The 19,065-nt window shown below is 39.2% G+C and overlaps 1 protein-coding gene across 1 annotated transcript in view; it reads right to left on the bottom strand.

Annotated features, from left to right (window-relative positions):
• Positions 1-19,065, bottom strand: part of Copg2 (coat protein complex I subunit gamma 2) — a 129,003-nt gene that overhangs the window by 70,307 nt on the left and 39,631 nt on the right. The gene's annotated exons all lie outside the window — the stretch shown is intronic.

The following is a 19,065-nucleotide window of genomic DNA, read 5'->3' on the forward strand; positions in this document are numbered from 1 at the left end:
TGTTTTCCAAGAAGCAGTATTTTTCAGAGATAAAGACATATGGATAAAATTCATTTATTATCTAAAATCATTAAATATTTTAGAATATCTCATAACTAAATTTTCTATACAATTTTTGTTGGGTCCATATTAAAAATATCTTTCAAAATTCAGACATTATAAATAATATAGGAACTGACATTTTGTTTCCTTGTGCATATGTACAAATATTCCTCTATGAAATTCTTGAAGAGAAACTTCTGGATTATAGACCAGCAACGTATGTGCTTTTGATTTTTAATAGTCATGCAAATGACCCTTCAAAGTATCTGTTCTGTTTTATATTCCCAGCAACGTTGGAAATATTCACATTCTAGTTAATATTTGATAGTATAAAGTATTAAGCATTTTGCAAATATGATGATAGCTGAAAATGGTATTTTATTTTGATGTGTATGTTTCTGATTAATGGTGAGGTGAAACTTTTTAAAAATGTCCACTGCAAAATCTTTGTTTTAGTAAAACACTGACTTTACTTAGTGAAAAATTATAAAATGGTTTGCACACTATTTATTTATTTAGAGACATGGTCTTGCTATGTAGTTAGGCTGGCCAGCCTCCCAAGTGGTGGGATTATAGCTGAGAGTGCCACTATGTCCAACTCCTGTCCCCTCCTCTCCTGTACACTGTCCTAGCACAAATGGACAACGGAGGGGCTAGAGCACCTAGTATTACTTTAGTCTGATCTCTAAGAGTTTCCTTCAATGTACATTATACCTGTTGAATTTATGAGTCCAAGTTGGCCATTTGTGCTTGGTTTGCATTTTTAAAATGTCATATAAACTGGGCATCAAGTTAGATTTCTGCCATGGCTTTCTGGAAGTGAATCAATGAATCAGAGGTGAAAATTTTACTTAACACTACCAGCCACTGACATTTATCACTGTCTGTCTGGGGGAAAACAATCCAAATGTCATGTAATTGAAACAACTGGACTTAAGAACACACAGGTATTATGATTTAGAAGTAAAGTGTCCTCGCGATAAGATCATGGGAAGGCTCATGCTCTATCCCTGGTTACTGAGAGGTGACCGAGAGCACTAACTTTAATCAAAGGATTCATCCACTGAGTTCAAAGTGAATGGACTACTAGGATGGAGGGCCTTATTGGAGGAAAAACTGAATCAGTTTTTCCCATCACATGTGCCCTACCATAATCCTGTCTTACCTACCATGCATGAGCCCAGAAACAATGCTGCAACACAACCACAAACTCAAACCTTTGAAACCAAGAGCCAAGATAAATATTTCTTTATGTTTTAAGATGTTTATCTTAATGATGAAAAGCTGATTAACAAACTAGGCTAGAACTCCTGATTGTTATAATGGCTTGATGAGATCTCCTGAGTAAATTGGAAGCATGGGGACCTTGGGGAAGGGTTGAAGAGGGGAGGGGAAAGGCAGGGAGGGGAGCAGAGAAAAACGTAGAGCTCAATAAAAATCAATAAAAAAAATAATGCCTTGATGCAAGTCTCTTAAGAATAAACAAACTCCACTGAAAAGAAAGATAAGTAATCCTTGTTTATATCATATAGATACAGAGAAATAAAGATGAAAAACAAGACCTAAAAAAACTCTTGTGCAGAAAAACAAAAGATTTGCCTCTAGCCTATATTTACATTATTGTAATGCTAATGAAGTCAGCAGGGTGGTGGCTTAGATACTGCAACTGACAGCAGTGGGAAGTAGAAACCCCCAAATAGACCAAAGCATGTAACGAAATCTAGTTTTTACAATAAAACTGATATTATACAGCAATGGACTCAGACTCATTTCAACAAATGATACTGAGTCTACTAGCTTTCAGATGAGGTGAAAAATTAAGTTGTCATTTTACATCATACCTAGAAAACAAATTCAGGTAGAATACAGACCCAAAGCATACAAATTAAAACTATAGTGCTTGAAATAATACAGAAAATATATTTATAAACTTAGGGTTTAATCAAGACAACAAAAACAGTATCTGTGAAATTGGGGCTCAAGCAAGACAACAAAACAACTTTTTTTCAATAAAAGACCAATACACGCCAAGTGATGATGGCACAAACCTTTAATCCCAGCACTCGGGAGGCAGAGGCAGGTGGATCTTTGTGAGTTTGAGGCCAGCCTGGTCTACAAGAACTAGTTCCAGGACAGGCTCCAAAGCTACAAAGAAACCCTGTCTCGAAAAACAAAACAAAACAAAAAAGACCAATACACTTGTCTTACGTCTAAGTAGTTCTTTTATGTTCATCAAAGATATCAGAAAAAGAACAGCCAATCTAAAGTATGGAGGAATATGTCTGTAATACTTATAACCAATCAAGAACTTTTATTATTCCATATTAAGAATTCCTACAAATCTATGGGAAAAGCAGACAATACAATAAAACCACTGGGCAAAATTAAACAGGTGTTCCCATATTAAGAAAATCAAATGAACAGTAAACTCAGAAACAGAGTGTCAAGAGCATTAAGTCACCTTTTAAAAGTCTATGTTTACATCCAGAAACAAATCTTAGATTTAATCCGAGAAGCCTCTCCTAGCACTGAATGCAAGTGAATGAAGAGATCCGTGGTCACATAAGAGGCTAAGAACATTTGAGGGCTCAGACCTAAATAAGGCATTTATACTACTCCTCAAAGTTCAGGGAACACAGCAGGAGAGGGGCAGAAAGAATTTAAGTGTGAGAAGACAGGAGATAGGAAGAAAAGCAAGAAAAAACATCTTCCAAGCATGACAAATCCATGGAAATCATGAATTCACAACAGTGGTCTGTAGGCATTGGGCAGACACAGCAGGCCCTACTAACAGTTGGCTATGACTTGGGAGGGGCTCACTAGGCCCTATCACTTACTTCTTAATTATTAGCAACTAATAGAATCTGGGAGAATGGGAAGAAAAGAATTCAGGTGTTTGTATACCCACAGGTGAGTCCACCAGGTTCTAATGGATAGTTTCAAACCCATGTTCATAGAGAGAAATATCCCTAGCTAACTAACCACGGAGGGACACAAAAACAAAACAAAAAGTCATGAATATAGGAAAGAGACTTTTAGTAAGAAAGAAGTCAGGCAGGAGCAGCAGCGAAATAAGTGTGGGAGAGTTAACCGGAATACGTTAAATACATATGTGAAATTGTTAGAGAAAAAAATTTGTTAATAAAACAGAACATTAAAAACTGTTAAGATTACACATCAAAACCACAATAACAAAGACATAAACTTGATGAATGAATAAATAGCATTTTACAAAATAATGGTAAAACAACAACTATCAGTTTGTATTACCATCATTATGACTAATATGCCAAACAAAAACAACACAGGGAAGGAAGGGTTTATTGTGGCTTACAGTTTTAGAGAGAACAGTCAGTTTCTGCTTGGTCCCATATACTCTGGAAGAAAATTATGACAGAATATGTGTGAGGGAGGAGACTGTTCACCTTAGACAGTCAGGAAGCAGAGAGTGAAGAAGAGACTACAGACCAGGACCTATTTCTTCCAACTAGAGCTTTCATTTCTGAAGTTTCTAGAACCTCCCAAAACAGCACCACTACCAACAGACCAAGTTTCAGTCCATAGGGAGAGGGAATTTTGTATTCAGCTCATAATATTAGAATACAAAAGAATGAAGTAACCTCTACTTCACATTACATTAAAAAATACTTCAAAGGGCTGGAGAGATGCCTCAGTGTTTAAAAGCCTTGCTGATCTTCCAGAAAACCCAGGTTCAATTCCCAGCACCCACATGGCAGCTCATGACTCTATCACTCCAGTTCCAGGGGATCTGACACCTTCACACAGACATACACACATGCAAAACACCAATGCACGTAAAATAAAATAAATCATTTTTAAAAGTTTTAAAAAATTATTTCAAAATGGATCAAAAACCTAAATATCTAAGATAAAAACTCTGAAAATAAACCTTTGTGACCTAGGAATTAGGCAATAGTTTTTTAGGTGCAACACCAAAACCACAAACAAGCAAAAAAAAAACATTTACAAATTATACTTGATCAAAATTTAAAACTTCTGTTCCTAAAAGAACACTATAAAAATAGTAAAAAAGACAACATAAAGAATAGGAGGAAATATTTGCAAAGTATATATCTGTTAAAGTTACTATATCCAAAATACATAAAGAGCTAAAAAGAATCCAATGATAACAAGACAAATAACCTCAATTTCAAGATTTCAAACAGAGGTTTCTCCAAAGATGATATATAAATGACTAATAAATATGTGAAAGATATCAATATCATTAGTGATTAGGGAAATGCAAATTAAAATAAGTAAATTTATACAACATCTTTATGCTTACTAGGACAGGTTTACTAAAACAGATAAGGATGAGAATTCTAACACACTGCTGATAAAAATGCTATAAGGTATAGCTCCTTTGGAAAACAGTTTGGCAGTGCCTTCAAAAGTTAAACACAGAGTTAGACTAGGGGCCTGAAGTTCCATTCCTAGGTATATACCCATAAGAACTAAGAACTGAAACATATTTTCATATTAAAAATTATACATGCTGGGTCAGGCATGGTTGTGCACACCCTTAATCCCAGCACGCAGGAGACAGAAGCAGGTGGATCTCTATGAATTTCAGGACAGCCAAGGTTACAAATTGAGATCCTGTCTTTCTGTGTCTGTCTGTCTGTAGTAATACAGAGAGGCGGGGCTGCGTCCCCAACACCCCAGCCGCCTGCTCGGCTAGCTTATGCCCCAAAATAATTACACGGACACTGTATTCATTTAAACACTGCTTGGCTCATTTCTACCTAGCCTCTTCTAAGCTAACTCTCGCACCTGGACTAGCCCATTTCTTATCATCTGTATAGCACCGGTCTTACCGGGAAGATTCTAGCCTATGCCCATCCTGGGTTGGAGCTTCATGCGTGCATCTTCCCTGGAGCGGGGAGCATGGCGTCTCTCTGAGGTGTCTGCCCCCGAAAGGAGAGCTGTTGAGTCTGACCTCACTTCCTCTTCCTCTCAGCGTTTTGTTCTGTTTACTCCTCCCACCTATCTTCTAACCAATGAAATGGGCCAATGCAGTTCCTTTATTAGCCAATGACCTTCCTCCATCATCTGTCTGTCTCTCTCTCTCTCTCTCTCTCTCTCTCTCTCTTTCTCTCTCTCTCTCTCTCTCTCTCTCTCTCTCTCTCTCTCTCTCTCTCTCACACACACACACACACACACACACACACACAAAGAAAAACTTATACAATTTAAAGCAGCATTCCACATAACAGCCCGAAGTGGATACATCCAAATATCCCTGAATAAATGAATGGAAAAATGAAAGTAGTCCATCTTCATAATGGAATAAATAGTATTCAGCCATTAAGAGGAAAGAGAAATTGACACTTCCACAATACAGATGTACACTGACACATTATATTGAGCGAAAAAAGTCAGAAACAAGAAACTGTATATTGTATGATTTCATTTGTGAGCAATGTCTAGAATAGGCAAATACATGGAGATTAAAAAAAAAAACAAGATTGTTTCCCAGCTTTCTAAGAGCAAAGGTGATGTGAGATTCCCCTTTGAATAGGATTGGTTAATTAATAAAGAAAACCGGCTTGGTCTAATAGGGCAAAAGAATAGAGGTAGGCAGGGAAAACTAAATGGAATGCTGGGAGAAAGAAGGGCAGAGTCAGAGAGAAGCCATGTAGCCCCACCAGAGCCAGATGGAACTTTAGCTGGTAAGCCATAGCCACGTGGTGATACACAGATTAATAAAAATGGGTTCTCCTTATTTAGCTTCTCTAGGACCACTAATTATAGGCTCAATGTCCTGTATTTATGGCTAGAAACCAAATATGAGTGAGTACATCCCATGTTCTTCTTTTTGGGTCTGGCTTACCTCACTCAGGATAGTGTTTTCTATTTCCGTCCATTTGCATGCAAAATTCAAGAAGTCATTGTTTTTTACTGCTGAGTAGTACTCTAATATGTATATATTCCATGCTTCATCCATTCTTCCATTGAAGGGCATCTAGGTTGTTTCCAGGTTCTGGCTATTACTAACAATGCTGCTATGAACATAGTTGACCATATACTTTTGTTGTATGATAGGGCCTCTCTTGAGTATATTCCCAAGAGTGGTATTGCTGGGTCCAGGGGTAGGTTGAACATAGCGGACAATGAGGACTACTGAGAACTCAAGAACAATGGCAATGGGTTTTGATCCTACTGCACGTACTGCTTTGTGGGAGCCTAGGCAGTTTGGATGTTCACCTTACTAGACCTGGATGGAGGTGGGTGGTCCTTGGACTTCCCACAGGGCAGGGAACCCTGATTGCTCTTTGGGCTAAGGAGGGAGGGGGACTTGATTGGGGTAGGGGGAGGGAAATGGGAGGCTGTGGCAGGGAAGAGGTAGAAATCCTTAATAAATAAACAAACAAATAAATAAATAAATAAATCACATTTAAAAATGGGTTAAATTGATTTGTAAGAGTTAGCCAATAAGAAGCTAGAGCTAATGGGCCAAGCAGTGATTTAATTAATACATTTTCTGTGTGGTTATTTTGGTTCTGGGTGGCCGGGATGAACAAGCGGCCTCCCTCCTACACAGAGGAAAGGGAGACTGAAGAGTGATTGTTAATTGAATAGGACTTCTTTGTGATGGTGACCTAACTTTTAGAATATACTAAAACACTAAACTCCTCATTATCAAAAGGCGATTGTTATGGTCTGTAAGCTTACATCTCACTAAAACTATGTAAGGTACTTCATCAATTAGAAGTTTTTCAATTCCACATCTCAGCTTCAGGAAATCTCCCTTCTCCATGGAATGTGTGTAGAAACAACAATTTTGGCAAAACAGTCTTGTGTTAACCTATAAAGCACAGATGTATATATGACAATGACCTCACAATCCACCCTTCCTTGGCACGGGGTTTTGATTCTACTTCATGTTCTGGCTTTGTGGGAGCCTAGCCAGTCTGGTTGTTCACCTTCCTAGACATGGACGGAGTGGGGTGGACCTTGGACTTTCCACAGGGCAGGGAAACCTGACTGCTCTATGGACTGGAGAGGGAGGGGGAGAGGAGTTTGGGGGAGGGGGAGAGGGGGTAGGGGAGGCTGGGAGGAAGCAGATACTTTTTTTCCTTTTCTCAATAAAAAAAAAAGAAAAAAAAGAATGAAACAGATAAAAAAAAAAGAAGTGTGTGCTTAACCATGGAAACAGGGCTATGGCACTGTTGTGGCTTGAATGTGTTCCTCAGAAGTTCATGCACTGAACGCTTAATCCCCAAATCCATATGTTAATGCTATTTACAGTGGAGTCTTGGGGGGACGGTAATTAGGATTAGATGGTATTGTGGGGGTTGGGACATATGACAAGAGTAATGCTGTAAGTAATGTAAAGAGAAGATACCTCAACTGACATCTCTCCTCTGTCTCACCATGTAAGGCTGTAAGAAGGCTTTTCAGATACTGAGCAAATGCCAGCAGCAGGCTCTTGCCTTCCCAATCTCTATAACTGAGCTAAATCCAACATCTCTTGTAATAAATGTCTTGGTTTTAGATATAGATGCTCCTCAATGCACAACGTGGTATGTTCTAATAAACCTATAATAAATGACAACAATATAACTCAAAACTCCTTTATGCCTATCTACTAATCATCAGAGCCTAGCAGCACACCACACGTGGAGCACAGCTCTCCACCCTCATTCTGCACACTCGTGGCTATGGCTCACGGCTGCTACTCTTCATCATCATAAAGTACTCTACTGAAGGTCTGGGGAAGAGTCACCCCATGCATATTGCTGTCACCTGACATAAAAATTTTTTTAAAAAAATCCCAAGTCAAACTATCATAAATTGAAGAGCATCTATATTTTTATAGCAACAAAAATGGATGAGGAAAGGAGTGTGAGAGACAAGAAAACTATTTAACAGCAGTTTTATTCGCAAGTGCCAAAACCAGAAAACAACAGAGATGTCTGTTCTAAGAAGAACGAGCTGGGAAATTACGAAGGAATATGTCTAAATGAACAGTGAATAACAAGTGTATAAACAAAACCAAGTGTGATTCTTACAACAACATTCTAAGTGGGAAAAAAAAACCAAGGCACAAAATGTAACATGAGTCTATCAATAACAAGTTCAGAACAAGATGAAACAACTTCAATATTTAGGAATGGATATAGGGGAGTAAAAAAAAATACAAAGAAAAGCAAAGAAATGAGTGATTTAAATGTCAAATTAGTTGTTCTTCTGGAGATCAATAGCTATAACTAAGTAACATACATAAAGCATGGCACTACAAAATGCTATTTCCTAATATACACAGTCACTCAGTCCTATACACATAACAGACATATAAATAAGTTTTTCATTTTCTGTATGTGCCTTATTTTTTAATTATTCCTTTTTTAATGTGTTTTGGTGTTTTGCCTGTATGTATCTCTGTGTGAGGGTGTTAGATTCCTTAGAACTGGAGTTACAAACAGTTGTGAGCTGGCATATGGAAGCTAGGAATTGAACCTGGGTCTTTTGGAAGAGCATCCTAAATACGAGGTCAGTTTTTTTATTAGTGACATACGAACCAACCATAATCTTACTATTTTTTTAATCTGAGCCTCTTTCAATAGGTAATACTTAGGTTTATTATGATAAATGATGTATTTTTTGCACTAGAGAGCCCACGAGGATGGGTCCACCAAATCCGCACTGCTAACCATTCAAATCCCGTGTAGTTTCCTTGTACATTACTGCATCAGGAGGATATGAGACAAGCGACAACACAACACTTTCGAGACTGTAGTTCCCAAATGAGCTTCTCTCCCGTATGCACTTGCTTTGGGAGAAAGTGGCTGTCATGCTAAGTGGACACTGAACAGCCAATAAAAAGTTCTCAAGGGTGGAAGATCTGGCCCGTAGCCAGGGAGAAGTCAACAGCAAATATGAGCAGATCTTCCAGTAACAGAGGACTGCAGCCTGACCAACCTGACTGTATACTCACAAGTCACCCACATCAGAACTGGTCAGCTAAGCTGCTACCAGATCCCTGATGATGGCGACTGTAAAATAAATGCTTATTTTAAGAAGTCTGAGGCCAATTTTGTGCACAGCAAGAACTATCTAAAACACTGACATTTTCATCCTGTCTCCTGCTTATATGTATCACTTTATCATTGCCCCTAATAACCTTATATAAGTTTAATTATAATTTTCTTCACAAACAAAAAAAAGCACCCCTTTATTTCTAATACCATATACTAACTACAACTTATTATTCTGGGATTCCCCTGGAATCACAGAGCTTATTATTATAATTTTAATTTTTTTTTCAAGACAGGGTTTCTCAGTAACTTTGGAACTTGTCCTGGAACTCACTCTGTAGACCAGGCTGGCCTTGAACTCAGAGATCCACCTGTCTCTGCCTCCCAAATGCTGGGATTAAAGGCTTGTCCACCACTGCCTGGCAATTTTAATAATTTTAAAAAATGGCTTAGAAGCTAAGAACACGACTCAGTGGATAAAGTGCATGTCACCAAGTATGAAGACCAAAGTTTGTGTGGTTTTCATCATCAGGCTCTTGATCCGCCTTGTTCATATGATCCCTCCTCCCTCTCTTCAACTGCCCAGTACTTGGCTGTGGGTCGTTGCATCTGCTTCTATCAGTTACTGGATGTAGGTTCTATGATGACAATTAAGGTGGTAACTATTCTGATTAAAGGGCAAGGCCCTTTTAGACCCCCTCTCCACTATTGCTAGGAGTCTTAGCTGGGGTCATCCTTGTGGATTCCTGAGAATTTCTCTAACACCAGGTTTTTCCCTAACCCCATAACGGCTCCCTCTGTCAAGTTATCTCTTTCACTGCTCTCCTACTCCGTCCTTCCCCCAACTTGTATCTCCCTGATCTTTCACATTCCCATCCCATCCCCTCCCTCCTACCTCCCCTCCCAGTTTACCCAGGAGATGCAGCTGACCTGAGCTACTGGGAGCTCATGGACTTTTGACTGACAGCTGGGAAACCTGCATGGGACCGAACTAGACCCTCTGAATGTGGGTGAGTTATGTGGTTTGATATGTTGCGGGGAGCCCTGGTAGTTGCACCAGGACCTATCACACATGTACGAACTGGCTTTTTGGAGCCCATTCCCTATGGTACGATATCTTGATATGGGGGGGAGGCTTGGTCCTGCCTCAAGCTGGTATGCCAGACCTTGTTGATCCCCAAAGAAAGGCCTTATCCCCTCTGAGGAGTGGATGGGGTATGGGAAGGGGAGAGGAAGGTGAGAGAAGGGGAGGGAAAGAGAACTGGGTTTGGTATGCAAAATGAAAAGTAATTTTCTTTAATTATATTTATATATAAATATATAATATATATTATATAAAATATATATAATTATATATATTTATAATTATATATATATATCAAAGTTTGGATCTCCAATACCTACATAAAACATAAAAACTGTGTGGGAGCATCAACTGGCCTGTAATCCAGGTTCTCAGGACACTGAGACAGGAAATGCCCTGGGGAAGCTGACTAATTAGACTAGGTGAATCAGTAAGTTCTGGGCTCAGAAATTCTGCCTCAGTAAGTAAGTAGAAATCAATCAAAGAAGATATCTGATGTAAATTTCTGGCTTCCACATGAACATGTATATGTACCTGACCTACAAGTACATGTACTCACTATGAGAACATGCACACACACATATTTCATCACTCAAATATTTTGACTTAGAAATACCAACTTCTGGGCTGAGAGATGATTTGGTGAATCAAGTGTTTGCTATGGAAGAGTAAGGACATGAGTATGGATTCCTAGAACACACACAAAATCAGGCAGAGTAGCAGACCTCAGTATGCTGAGCTCCAAAGTGTGGTGGTCCAAAGGCAAGGTAGGAGGAGAGGCAGGAGAACTGCAGGAAACTTGTGGGTTAGCTACGGTGGCATAGAGAGCAGTGAACATGCCGTGTAAGCCTTCAGTTTCAAGTATTTTGTTATGGCAGTCTACAGCTAACATAGTAGTCAAACTTGACAACAATCCCCAATGATTCTTTGATCTCCTTATCTATTCCTTTTAATATGGCTAGTCTTGCTATCCAACAACAGTTGGTATGTTTCTGAAGACTAGGTCAGAAAAAATTATGCCCTTTCTCTGTTGTTCTGTAGAATGTCCATGCTGTGAAGACACTCAAGCAACACTATGGAGAGGCAGACATGGCAAACAACTGAGATATCTCTGCCAACACAACACCAGCAAAATAATTTAGGAGTCAAATTTTCAGGCTCCAAGATGACTGCAACCCAAACCATTATCCTGACTGCAACTGCAAGAAAGACACCAAACATCTAGTAGTTAGCTGAGTATAACAGAACACGACTATGATAATTTTGGATGAAAATTCAACAACAAGAGGCTGAAGCAGGAGAGTCATTTTGAGTTCCAGGCTAGAATTGGGATACACAGTGATATCCTGCTGAGATATCAAGCTCTTCCCACTGAAATGAACCTAAGTGGGATCAATCAACCAATCACTCTCTCTCTTTCTCTATCTTTCCCCCTCCCTGTGCTGCAGACTGAACCTATGGTCTTGCACATGCTCTAACACTGGACCACATCCCAGGCCCAGGATGTATTCTTTTGTGCATGACTTCTCAGATTTAACCATGGGGCTGCATTAAAAAGTAATTGTTCATTTCTATCATATAATATTTGTATGAACACACGGTAATTTATTTTTGGACTCCAGTGCTCATGGACACTTGGACTGTTACATCTTAAGATTAAACCTTCTTGTACATGTCTTTTCATACAGTGTATGCATTTCTGTTTGGTATTTATAAAGTGACTGAGGTGGGGTTTTTTTGTTTTGTTTTGCTCTAGATTCATGGAATCCACAGGTCAGTCTAAAAGAGATGACACTATTATAATATTGAATATTTCAGTATAAAAACAAAATATATACTTTGATTTTTTTCAAGTAGCACATAAAATAATATTTTATAATTTTCTGTGAAGAGACACATTTTTGGAAAATTTATTCCTACAGACTTTATTTCAATAAAAATATAAATCATGCTATCTTTTCAAAATTCTATCATATTTATTGGTTGCCTGAATAAGAAACTGACTTTGGATACTAATCCTTTATCTAGAAACCCTGGTAATTTCATGGTTTAATTACAAAAGATTATAGAGATTACTTTAAGGGAGGATGGCCAGAATACAGCAAGAGTCAGAGGGTATTTGTACAAGCCATATCCTCAATACTCTCTTCTTGAAAAGGCGTCAGTACCCAACCACAGGAGTTCCACCCTGATGGTTTTATCTAGTCCTAAGCACTTCTCAAAGACTCCATCTCTAGACATCACAGTTCAATGAAGTTTCCAAGTTTTTATTTCTATTATTTTAATTATGTGTGTACATATAAGTATGTATACGTACATATAATATATATATATATGTATACTGAGATAGTGTCTTACTCTGTAGGCCAGACTAACCTGAAACTCATTATGAAGCCCAGACTAGTGGCAATCCTCCTGCCTCAGCCTCTCCAGGAAGCATAGGCAGAGGGATCTCTTGAGTTCAAGGCCAGTCTGATCTACACAGTTCCAGGACAAGCAGAACTACATAGATAGATCCTGTCTCAAACAAACAAACTAACTAACTAACAAAAAGCAGTTCCAAAGTAACTGGGACACATGGTCAGGTAGTCTCAGCAACAGCCCCACTTTCTGGAATAAGTTTTCTATGTCAGTTATTTTTCTTCTTATTTCTACGACAAAACCAAATGAAAAAGGGTTTACTCTGGCTCACACAATAGTGAAAGTGGCTCCAGCTGTGGCAGCAGGAGTATCAGCAGCTAGAAACATTCTTCCCAAGGTCAGGAAGCAGAGACAGATGAATGCTGATGCCAGCTCACACTCTCCTTTTTACCTTTTCTTCATTTGGGAACCCTAGGCCATATTCAGGCCAGGACACACCCAGAAGTGTGTCTCTTGGGTCGTCTAAGTCCGGTCAAGCTGACAATGATGAAGAACATCACAGCAACTGTCATTCTTACTTTCATCTCCTCGACTCTGACGTGCTTTGCTCTCTTTAGTTCTGTCTTCTAGGCTTTCTTAACCGAGACTAGATGTGGTTCACTCTTATTCACTCTACCTGAATTCACCAGCTTCCCTGGATCTGCAGCTGACTTTTATCTCTTCAAATACTCACTTTGCCTATTCCCTGTTCTCTTTCTGAGTCACACTGCAGATACATTAGACTATGATGTTTTTCCCTAGCCTTCAAGTATTCTATTCATTTCTCCCTTATTTTCTTCCTATATTTCAACTTAGGTAGTTTCCATTGAACTGTCCAAAATTCTCTAATCTCTTTCCCACTGTAATTAATTTTCAAATATATTTTTATTTCTGATGCTGTATTTTGATCAGATTTTTTTTTCATGTCTATAATGATTTGTGAAATTTCTTACCCATTTAAATGTCCACTAAACTAAATCTTTAAACATTTTTATATGGTTGCTTTACATTTTTTTTACAAGTTCAAGTATGAGAGAGAGAGAAAGAGAGAGAGAGAGAGAATAGGTCCATGTTCATGTGTGTAGCAGCCAAAAGACAACTTCAGGTACCATTTGCCAAGTGCCATCTGTTGACTTTTTTTGAGACATATCCCTTACTGTCCTGGAATACATGAATTAGGAAAGGCTTTGGTGATATAGCTGTCAGAGTCATTTCTGCTCCTATAAGTAATATCCTACCAATACACGCTGGACTTTGGTTGTATCCATACTTTGGTCTGTTGTCAGTTCCTTTTCAGGTATCTATTCATATCTCTCCAGGAAAAAAAAGTTTAGTCATATTACATAATTGGCACCCAAACAGAGACATCAAAGAACAAACGAAGAGTTGGTGAGAAGTGGATACATGATCCAGGCAATGGGTAGAGGGAGGCATGTAACTGAAGCTGAGCAGACTGAGAGAGGATCATCCTCAGAGGAAATTCTGAGTTGTCCTTTCTTGTATGGTGTGTGTTACTGTACCTCTGTGCTATGACAGCAGAAGCATGGCTCTGTAGGGGAGTGAGACATGTAACTAAGGGTGAGCCATCAGGACTAGGAGTGTCTGTGGGGAGAATCCCAGACGTCAGACTTCATTTGTGTAGTAGCAGACATGAAATGTAAACATGAAGATGTAGATGCCCTGAAAACATTTTAAGGTTTAAAGGAAATTTTACAGTCTTAGAGATTAGTGGACAAGGGTCAAGACTGTCAGCAAGCAGCAGCTCAGGTTGCCTGGCCTCTGTTGGGTGAAATAAGAAATTCATTTGAAGCCAAGATGACAGCTAAACAGGAAATTATTTGTGTAAAGCAGGAAGTCGTCTGTGTAAAGAAGCAACTGCAACAAGAAGGGATATCCAATTAGCATCCTCTGGGTTAGCTTCTGACTGGGCAAGTAAATTAGATAAAGTAGAAGACAAGATGGAGGTGCTGGCTTATTGCTTAAGGCTTGCGGGCCATAAGGAAAAGAGAGTACAAGTTAGATTCATGTGCCAACACTCTTTGTGGGATCCAAGAACCATGGAAAGATTCAGAAAGTGAAGAAGAGGAGAACATAGTAAAAGCAATAGAAGACAACTAAAGGGTTCAACTTTTAATAGGAAAAGAGAAAAAAAAATCTGTCACCCAACATAAAGATGGGGACCTTTACAATAGTCTGGTATAAGAAACTAGGATGATCAGGGAATATTCGGCAGTTGAACTTCTAGAATTTGGAAAGACTTTTAAGCAAACAATGAAAGAGCCTGTCATAGCATAGCTTGAGAGGCTGTGGGACACAGGAGCATATGGGATCTGTTTGACTGCTGTAGAGGCAGAAAAACTGAGTCATCTAACTAACTACCTATCCCCCTTTAAGGCAAAGGCTGCATAACCTGTACAGTATGAAGGAAGTCAGACTGGCTTACCAAAGTCACTAGGAACACTGGGCTATCCCCATCTGATGTCCCCATAAGTATCAAGGGCTGGAGAACCATAGAGAAGGGGCAGATGCTATTAAGGGAACTAGGAATTAGAGAAACTATGTTTGAACCCCAGTTCACTAGCCCAGATAGAACTGTGTTTACAAGAGAAGTTAAAGAAAAGGTTGATCCTACAGGGACCTTGAGGCTGGTGTGGAGCTTTAGTGGCTTTGCTGGGCCCTTTGGTGTGAGGCAGGATCTTTATGAAGTAGGAAAAGCTTATGTAGCTCTCAGTGACTTAGACCAGCATGTAAAGAGTGTCCATAAAGTAAGAGCACCCTAGGGATGAGAAAATGATAAAGCAAAAGACGAGGTCTGTCTGGGTTATTCGAAGACAAATGTGGCAGGATTTGTGTCAAGCTACAGTTCCTAAGTAAGAATTGATAAAATCAAATTCTGTGCTAAGGATCTTCTGGAAGGCTTTGAAGTCCAAGGAGCAGTCCACAGAAGAACAATAATACAGGTGAAGATAACCAAGCATGTCCAAGGGTGATCAAAACCTCAGTACATTTCCCTCCAGCAAAAGGTTCCACTAGTTTAGATGGTTTGCCGATTTGGGAACCCCCTCCAACAGCCAGGTGTTGTGAATGGAGAGCCCAACAGCTGCAGCTACATCCACAGTGCCAACCCAGGTCCTCTCTGACCCAGAAAGCCAACAGGTACAGCAAGGGAGAGCAAGACCACAGTCCCCTTTGGCTTTGGGTGTAGGTTTAAACAGACTAGGCCAGGCCCACTGAGTTTATCAGGTGTAGAGAAATATAGGAAGGCTCAGTGGAAGACCTCCAGGAAATGTAAACAGCTCAAAGAAAAGGTCTGAAGGTTAAGAATTAATTAAGTTAGCACCTCCTGTCCACACTTTGTATCCAACTCTGATCTGTGGAGGAAGCAACTGATATAAATGGATAGAATTTTTCCATGCTGTATTAGAAGTTGCTTAAGTTCTCTTTTAGTATCTTCTTATTTGCAAACTTTTGGGGTCAGCTGACACTTGCTCAGAACAGATGACCAAGCACTTTGATGGTGCTTCCCTAAGGTTATCTGTGTAACCCCACTATTTGTTATGGGATGGTAGTTTAGCATGTTGCCTTGTCCTGCCCACCCTCTGGAAAAGGTTTTGTTTTAAAGATGACACAATGCTGACCTCTGAGTGTTTTGCAGACTTGGAAAGTCACTGGAGAGACAATTAGGTGCAAGGGTACTTCCACCTACCTTACAACCTTACGAAGGCTGGGTTAACTGATAGGGAAACAAAGCCAAAAGGTATCCTACATGGGTGAAAATGGACACTCCCAGAGTCCATAAAGTTACTGAATGAAAACCCTATGCCAGGGGTAGATTACTTTCCTGTGAATTGTTGGCTAGGGAAGCCCCCGAGGCCCCACAAATCATGAAGGCTATTGCTACTGCTGTTGGCTGTATCCTAGCACTAGACAGTAAGATCCTATTGATGAAGACAATTCATGTATATACTATGACTACAGGAATGGAAAAATAAAGCTGAGACTGAACAGGAAGCTTACACCTTGCTGGCTGGCTTTCATAGTGCCAGAAGGGGCCAGGGAGGCTGCTGGTGAAGAACTGTCACCAACATTCCTGCTTGGCTATAGACCCTCGGTGTTGAAACAGCAATATGCCAGGCAGGATGCGCCTGTTTGTGTAATAGTGGCTTGGCTATTGTGAATAAGACCAACTGATTTAAGTAAATCCAACTGATTTAAGTCCTTCTCCACAAAAGGGACTTTCATGTCAGATACTGTAAGCCAGCACAAAAATCTGTAAATAGGGAGGTCATGGTTACCAATACGGAAGCAAGTCCTATGGTTTTTCTAGATAGATGTGATGTGCCTATCAAACTGCCTTCTAAACATGTGTGTTTTATAGATAGATCACTGTTGTTAAGCCTCAACCCATAACCACTGGTGAAGCTCCTGAGAAGAAGTGGCTATTCCTGTGGCATATTACTGTGGTGGTCTATTTCTTAGTCACAGTGAAGTTCTATAGTCACCCTCTCCAAGGCTCAGAGATCATTACAGAAGGGAGAGTGGAAAGAACGTCTATCTGGCCCAGTCAAAGGAAGAGGTGGAATGTCATGTTAACAGTCTCTTCCAATATTGAAACATTCATCCTGCAGGGAAGCTCCATAAGTAGGAAGGTAAATAACTCAAAATAGTTTCAGGAAGTTCCTGAAACTGACCAGATTCACTAGGCCCACTCTCTGCCAGATTAAGTAATGGGAACAGAGCTGCAAAGATTGTCTGAGTAGACAATCTGAGCTACAAAGAAGACTTTCAGAGGAGAAAAGCTACAAAGAAGTATCTGACATCAATCACCTGCCTGGAAGAGGCTTAAACCAGAGTCACGTAGAAAGGACACTCTCCAAACTGTTGAGCTGCCTGCTGGTTATGCAGTGTGCTCCAGGTTCCCATCTTTTATTAGCTATTAGTCATCCTGTGGTGGGCCCTGATGATGCAGCTTTGAGTCATTTCTGCGCCTGTAAGTAACCTTCCACCATCATCCTGTAAAACTCATTCATTCATGAAATTGAACGTTAGTGGTATCTGTACTTTGGTTTGTCCTCAGTTCCCCATCTGGGGTGACTAGATGTGTATATTATGTCTCACCAGGAAAAGTTTTGTCACACAACAGAGGAGTAGGATGGTAAGCATCAGAAATACCTGATTACCTTGACATATCTGTAGACAGATGTTTGCACAGCCAAATGTTTAAGGAATCACTACTATGTAACACTATCAACTTGGGATTTCAGTTGTTACAAAAGGTTTGTATATAAACTACATTAGATATGGTCAAGAATAATACTTTGTTCTTTAGTAATTTGTCCACTTTACTGTCAATGTACTTGACTTAAAACACTGCAATAATTCTGACAGATAAATTCAAAGTTAAGGATGTTAAGAGATGTCAAGCTGTTTAAGTCACAAGTGCCAGTTACTACCAGGATCAAATTCACATCTAAAAGCATAACTATTCCATCTATAAGGTATAAATATGCCTTTCAAGTTAAAAGAATGGGAAACTGCCAGATTACTATACCGGATTCCAAAAGTTCTAAGAGCTGTAAAGTCAGTCTCAACTATCAAAAAGCACTCTCATGAAAAAGCGTATCTACCATAATTAGCAAAGGTACCCTAAGGTGAAACTGCTACTGAAGTTACTGTTAACTAGCAGTGGTCATCAGTGAATTTGTTTCTAATACTTTTTCTTCATTAAAGTCACACTGTTCTTGCCTCTTTGCTTTGACTATTAAACTCAAGCATTGCTTATAAAAGTATAGTACAGACTGGCATAAAATAATACTTAAAACAAGAAAATAGCAAGTCTTTTCTGTTATGAGAAGCCAGTAGCTAACCTTGGGCTCAGCTGTTTTGGTTTTAATCAAATTCAGCACACTACAGTCACAGCTGACACGAAGACAGATTATTATCCTTCCCTAGTCTAGAGATCTTAGTGTTAGGAGATCAAATGAGAAAGCTATTTTAAAATTAAGCCATAATTGGCCAGGTAGTAATGCATGCCTGTAATCCCAGCACTTGGAGGCTGAGGCAAGAGAGGCTAACCTGGAGAGATCCTGTCTATAAGTTAAAAAGAAAAACCACAACCATTTAGGATGAGGAGCCTTCTTTGTTTCAAATTTGCTGTACCTTGAAAGATCCCTTCCTCTTCCTGTTCTCCCCCACAGCCTCTAGGACTGCTACAATATTACTGCTAAGTCCACCTCTAAAGCACACTTACATAGTAACCCTGGGCAGATTTAGTATATCAACATTCTCTCTTATAAAAATACAAGATATACAAGATCATTCTTAATATCCCTCCTAGATATCATATTCAATCATCTGTACAACTTATGATCAATAGTATTTTTGTCCACCATTAGTTTGTAGGTATATTATTAATAATTATTATATATATGCAAACATTAAAGTAAAAAAATTTCTTTTTAATCTGTAAAGTCAGTGCTTTCCTAAAAATATTCATAAAAGAAATCAATTCCTTTATGATAAGGTGCATTAACGTGT

Source organism: Microtus pennsylvanicus, chromosome 19, assembly GCF_037038515.1.
Source record: "Microtus pennsylvanicus isolate mMicPen1 chromosome 19, mMicPen1.hap1, whole genome shotgun sequence".
Taxonomy (NCBI): Eukaryota; Metazoa; Chordata; class Mammalia; order Rodentia; family Cricetidae; genus Microtus; species Microtus pennsylvanicus.